Here is a 7,252-nt window from a genome sequence, read left to right on the forward strand (position 1 = left end):
ATTTTATTATTTTTACACCTACAGCATCCGGCATTACTAGGCGGACCCCCATCCAAGTACTAACCAGACACGACCCTGCTTAGCTTTTGAGATTAGAGGAGATCGGGTGCGTTCAGGGCGGCATGACCGTAGATGAGATTCACTTTTAAAGGAGTGACAGGGCGTAGATGATTTTTAGGGGCACGCTGGAAGCTTCCCAAAGGTTCTCCATGCATATCCCCCTATGAAGTATCACTACACACTTTTAATATCTTCAACTTTTACTGTCAAGGTTTACTTAACTATATACATTTTTAACAGCATTAATACTGTCTTTATGTGCTTTTAATTTTGTTTCCAAGTATTTGGCATGTTCTCTCAAATCACATTTAGAAATTAAAATGAACAGTTACTTAATTTAATGAGATTCACCATGGTATACCTTTATTGTCTTTAAAACAGTTTAGATTGACTGCTTAGGCCTGACTGACACCTTTGTATGACATTCACATTTGTTTTATTTCTACTCAACATTTGAGGGTCCACCGATTACGTGGGTTTGGAGTAGTCCAGCCCCCGAAAATTAGGGGAAAATCGTGACGTGTTGAATTCGAGCAAAATGTTAAGGAAACATTATTTTAGTAATTGTATTTTCTATTGCAAGAGTTTCTTTTTGAGCAAGTTCTTTCCATTTTGAGATGGTCTGTACATGCTTTTATTTTTTAAATCACAACAAATAATTGCAGAAAGAAAATTTTTCTTTCCCCAATGGCCTTTAATCTCTGCTTGATTATGATGAAGTAGTAAGTGATGATTTTCTACTTTTGTGGGGTTTTTTTTGTCACCTCAGATTATGTTTAATCCTTTATATCCTGCTGAGAGTAAGCTTCACTATTGAGTTCTGTTCTAAAAATTTCTAAATCGCATAGAGGAATTTAATTCCCATCCTCATCTGTCTTCTACTTTTCTTATAAAATTATATGTGCATCTAATGATGTAACATTAACAGAAGGTATTAAACCAGTAATGGTTATAGATGGGTATGAAGGGTCTTTCAAGAGGTAAGGTATTAAATATACTTAACCTCTGTTCCATGCATGCTGGGGAGAATAACGGAGACCAGCCTTTCCTCTCTCTCTGCCCTGTAGCCTTTGTTTTTTGTATTGGCTTCATATTGTGCCCTAGTGCATTCAATAGATAATAGATGTGGTGTGAACTCGGCCCCCCTTCTTTCCTTAGCAGGATAGTCAAAACAAGACGACCTGAGCGAGCTGGGGAGCAGAGAGGAAGGGCTGTGTTTGGGGACTTCAGCTTGTTCCTCTCCATGCACAGCTCCAGACATCAGTCAGGCTGGCCCCCTCTCTCTCCCAGTGCGTTCTCCCTCCTTCCTTTTCCTTCGTTTCCCCCCAGGGCATTCCGAGGTTACTGGTGTTGCCTCCTCCCATACTTGAAGATCCCTGCCTTGCCCATGGCTATCAGAAAGTCTGAAAAGAGGGGCTGAGTCCATGTATCATGGAGGGATTTACATCTTGGCTTTTCTTTTATTTAGCTCTTCAAAATTGTATATACTTATAATGTCGTAAGGTGGTAGTCTCTGAAAGTTTTATTATTGAAACAGTAAGTGGCAAGGAATTATGATTGTAAATGAAGCAGGGTTGGAAGTGAAAGCAGGGTAGAGTTCACCATGACCTAACGTTGTTGGCCAGGGTCCCTGACTGAGAAACCACTCATTTCATTGTATCTGTTCACTGTTATACGAAACCTTCTGACAGTCAGCATTCCTGGATCGACACGTTGCCTTTGAGAGGTGGTCAGTGCTTCAACTTCTCTGCTCCACAGAGTTTTCTTTGTCCTCGAAGTGTCATGTTACTCAGATTATACACGGACCTGTTTGATCAGTTTTTGTTTTCCTACTCTCCTACCTTTAAGTGGTGTGTTGCTCAGAATATAATGTATATGCCTTGCTTTTCATTATCCTGTGTCTTGTCTAGAAGGTTCTTGCCACCCTTGTCTGCCCTGAGAACTCAACCTGTCCTGTGAGGCTCACTTGTTGCATCCTATAGGTAACTTCACTGTCCTTCTCTTCTCTCACGTTCCTCTCCCCTCCCTCTTTTCCTTCCTTTCCTGCTTCCCTCTTTCCTTTCCTTCTCCCTATACCCCTTCCCATGATTTTTCCATGTAAATAATTTCTCTATATATAAAGATATAATGTTGATATGAAATTCTTTGGGCACTAGTCAGATTAAGATATAATGGTCCAATTGTACAATGTCAATCACATAAACTACACACATAAATTTTCTACCTTAGTAAACTTTAAATGCGTAATTTTTAAAGAATGTGGGATATATCTACTGTTGTACTGTGATAATTAAGTAGTATTTCAATATTTTCTGCCTAGTAATTTTTCTATATGAGGAAAATGATTATGCTCTCTCCAGGGTATATTTTTAAATTTAAGGCTCGTTAGCTAAAAGATGGAAGGGATGGAAATATTTCAGCTGCTAAATTTTTTATAAGAAGATTTTCTACAGTAGAGTGTTTACTCTCCCCAATCTTAAAACTACTTTATTATTACTATTAACTTTGGGGTATGAAAGTTAGCTATTACCTATTCATTTCTAAGATAACTTTCTGGTGAAAAATCTAAGCAATGTTATCTGTAAACCATGGGTAGGCAATATTCATTGGGAGAAAAAAGTAATGTCAGTGTGTATTATTATTGTAAAAAATTTTATATGGTGTTATCCATTTAATATTTTTGTTTATCCAAAATTTTAATAAAACCTAAGAATTATTTATGGTCTGTTTATGTCTTCATACCTTCAATTTACACATTTTGAAGTTGCCAGACTATTCAGGCATTACTATTAAATATCTGTCATCTTTGCTTGTTTGGCGGGAACACATCGAGAAGAGGAGAAAACTTCTTAATTGGGTTCTGACAAGCTTATTGGGGCAATTAATGCAAAATGATAAAAAATGATAATGGCATATATGAAAAGTTGGCATCAGTTATATCCCGAATTCAAAAGTATGACTGTATAGAATAGATAATATTAGTAAAGATTATTCATACTGCAAAAGGAGTCTCTTTTTGCCATTTAGTTCATTATAAAGTTTCCTTAAGTGGCAAATTTTGTTGATATATTGAAGATCAGATATAGTACTCGTGTATTACAGAAATTGTCAACATTTGAAATTTTATTTTCTGGTCTAGTAGGATCAAAGGCATGTTCACATCCCAAGGAGAGATTAAACTCCATTGAATTTCCTTTGGACACTGTGTGACTATAAATAGACTCACACTGCTTCATATCAGGTTTTGTCCCCCAAATGTTTTCTGCAAACTTACAAAAAATTTTTGTGAAAAAAATGTTGAAATGTATATAAAAGATTATGGCCCTTAGTAAAATATAGGGGAACGCAATCATCTGTTGTTGCTAATGTTTCTGTTAGGGCCAAGATGGATGACTAAGCTTCGTAGATAGCTTACTACAAGCATGTGGGATATTTACTTTGGAGGTTTTCACTGTGGTTGGTTTTTATAATTGTACAACTTGCTTCTTTCTGTCACAGATTGTATAAGAATTTTTCAGCCTTGTACCATGGAAAGTTTTGACCATGGCAGATGAGTATAGCTGGCTTTGTCTGTGAAAAAGCAGCAATTTCTTTAGAGGCAGGACTGTAAACTCCAGACCTTACTCAAAGGAGCACGAACTCAGTTTCAACTGCAGGTGGCCATGGTACACAGGCCTGGAATGATGCTGGCATTTTCCTGGGTCTCAGTGTATGGAAGAGAGAATATTTTCATGTCTTTTAGATATAGGCAGGACAGTATCTGTTGCTTTTAAATTTCAAGGCATTAAAATCTTGTGTGGCCCATAGAGGAGCCAAACTTGGATTCACATGGCTTGTCCACAGGCTCAGTTTGGTTCTGGAGGGAGAAACGTTCTCCAGGAGGCAGGGTTATGAAGACTAACCAGTCCTAACTAGAGATAGTGGGCAGCCCAGTAATATCTGCTCACTGAGGAGAACTCCCATGCCCATTGGGAGAATGGAAGGAGTTATAGAAGTTAGGAGGTTTTATATCTGATGGAGCAGATGAAGAACCTCAGATAAAACCCGATGACAGGGAGAGTCATCCTTGCAGGGAAGGAAGCAGTGTCCCAAATGCAGTTCTCAAAGAGCAAGTTGTGTATGTAGATTCTTCTACCACCCAGACTTGGTAAATTTATAGTATCAAAATTAGCCTCTTGATGGGAGTGTTTAAGTATACAGACCGTAGATTCACAGCGACTGCCATGGATTGCCTGAGCAGCATCTTGGCAAAGCTAAAACCAAAGGTTTTTTGTTATTGTTGTTGTATACCTTTTTTAACTTATGTTTTTCAATCTTTGCCACAGTCTTTGCTGATTATACTTTTGCTTGAGATAACTGGTCTATTGCTGTCTGAGTCTGGATATTTAATTCTGTAGGTAATAGCCACAGAGAATAAACTTATGAGAAGTGAAAAGAAGTAAACATGATAAAAATAAAAATAAAATAAAAACCTAAAAAGCTAAAGAAATAAAACTACGATCTAGCTATATGAGAAGACCTATGAGACAAATACTACCAGGATTGATGAAAAATAAAAGAATGTATACACACACACAATTAAGAACATAAAATGAGATTTAACTACAGATGGAATATTTAAAAAAAAAAAACAACATAAAATTACTTAGAACATTATGCCAGTATATTTGGAAACTTAAATGAAGTGACACTTTTGTAGGAAAACAAAATTGATTCAAGAAGAAATAGAAAACCTGAATAAACTGTTGTTCACTAATTAAGATAATGAAGTGATAAGTCCATTCTACCAAAAGATACAAGGCTCATATAGTTTAACCATACTTTCAAGGAAAGAGAATTTCTAATTTTCAAGAATGATTTCAGAAATTAGAAAAAGAGAGAAAGCTTTTTGATGAGGCTAGTATATCTTTGTACAATTCAAATTTGGAAAATATAAGAATAGAAAACGAAAGATCAGTCATTACATGGATTCAAAAATCCTTAATAAAATATTATGAAATAAAATAGTGATATACAGCACGACGAAGTATGTTTTATCTTGTGTGTGAATAATTTAGTGTTAGCAAAGCTGTTAATATAATCTCCATTAAGGAGTAAAAGAAAAAAATCATGATTGTATTAATATAACAGAAATGGCATTTAATAAAATTCAGAATAAAAATATCAACTCGAGATAAAAATGAGCACTAGAAAGAACCTTCTGAATATCTAACAGAAATGTACAGAAAATACAATAGTTAATGGTGAAGATTTTGAAGTCTTTGAATGAAAATCAGGAATTAGACAAGGATGGCTGTCCATCACCAACTGTTCAATATTGTAATGGAAATCCCAGTCAATGCAATAAGAAACACAAAAGAGAGCCATTAAACTTGTAATGATAAACTGTCCATATTTGCAGGTGGTATATTTCCTGCCTAAACAATTGCAAGAGGACCTATAGAGAAACTCATAAAATTAATATTCTTTAGCAGGATTGTTGGATAAATACCAGACAGACTTAGAGAAATCTGTAGCACTTTTATTAAATAACTTATTAGAAAATGACAGTAGGAAAAAATAATTCATTCTCAAAAGCATCAAAACTCAGAGTACCTTTCAGATATAAATCTAACCAAATACTGCCAGGCCCCAGGGAGAAATATTCTGAAACATTACTGAAGAACATAGATGAGAGAATATGCATACCATGTTTCTGAATGGGAAGGTTCAGTATCATAAAGCTGTCAGTTATCCTCCATTTAGTCAGTGAGTCATTTCAATTACAGCCTCCTAGCAGGATTTGCTTTTGTTGTTGTTACTTGATAAGCTGATGTTGAAATTGATATGGAAAAACAAAGAGTCAGGAATATCCAACACTATTTGTAGAGCAGGAGAAATGACTTGGAGAGATTTGTCCTACCAGAGATCAAAGTTATTGTAATTGAGATAGACTAGTATTAATAGAGAGGCAGATAAATAACATAATAGGTCAGAAAGAAACTCATGCATGCATGTAAACGATATGTTTCACAGATAGCATTATAAACTTTTAGGGAAATAGTGGACTGATGAATAAGCATTGTTAGGATAATTGGCTACCCATATGGAGTTAAAGATAATACTGGATTCTGTCTTCACACTCTGCACAAGTACATTCTAAATATGTTAAATACAGAAATGTGAAAAGCAAAAAGTTAGAAGAAAATGTAAGGAAATATAAAGGTTAGAACGGGTTTTATTTTTTTTTAAAGCCAGAGAAATCACAAACCATAAATTAACTGAAAAACTCTACTAAGATAATACTGAAATATTTCATATTACAAAACGCACATGTGCACGCACACGCGCATAAAATGTCTCATACATATTCTGGAAAGACAATCCCTAACGAAATATGTAAGGAATATGAATAACAATTCAAAGAATAGAAAACCTAAATGGCCAATGAACTCTATTAGTTTCATGTAGCTGCTATAACAAGTTGCCACAACCTAGGTGCCTTTAAAACAACAGAAACTTATTCTCTTACAGTTCAGGAGGCCAGACACCCGAAATCAAGGTGTAAGTAGGGCTGCGCTCTGCCCAGAAGTTCTAAGGGAGAAAGAATCCTTCGAAGCCTCTACCAGCTTTTCGTGGCTGTTGGCATTCTGACTTCTGGGTTTATGACCACGTCACTCCAATGTCTGCCTCTTTCTCTTTCCCTTCTTTCCTTCTGTCTGCCACATCTTCCCAGTGTTTCTCCAATAAAGACACTTGTCATTGGATTTGGATCCACTGAATAATTGAGAATGATCTCTTCATCTCAAGATCCTTAACTTAATTTCATCTGCAAAGATTTTTCCAAATAAAGGAACAGTTACAAGCTCCGGGGGTTTGACATGGACATATATTTTGGGAAGTCATCATTCAACCCACTATGGTATCGAGAGATGATTAGCATTCCTTGTGATTGGGGATATTCAGATTAAAGTCAGGAGTTTCCGTTCGTCAACTTTCAGTTTGGTGAATTTGGAAACATGAAATTTTTCTAAGGAAATAGAAGAATAAGTTACATGCTTCTGGAAAAAATGTAAGTCTTTGCAAACATGTTGGAGAGCAGTTTGGTAAAATGTGGCAACTTCAAGATGCCTGATACCTTTTTCTGGTGATCTGGAAATTGAACTTCAGGATTATACTGTAGAAAAATTCTAGCACAGGGAAACCTATCCAG

At 35.9% G+C, this 7,252-nt stretch overlaps 1 protein-coding gene and 1 pseudogene across 1 annotated transcript in view; one reads left to right on the forward strand and one right to left on the reverse strand.

The window, feature by feature from the left end:
• Positions 1–7,252, forward strand: part of CADPS2 (calcium dependent secretion activator 2) — a 472,387-nt gene that overhangs the window by 123,202 nt on the left and 341,933 nt on the right. The window lies entirely within an intron of this gene.
• Positions 16–134, reverse strand: LOC112478808 (annotated as a pseudogene).

This window comes from Pteropus alecto, unplaced genomic scaffold (assembly GCF_000325575.1).
Source record: "Pteropus alecto unplaced genomic scaffold, ASM32557v1 scaffold22, whole genome shotgun sequence".
NCBI lineage: Eukaryota > Metazoa > Chordata > Mammalia > Chiroptera > Pteropodidae > Pteropus > Pteropus alecto.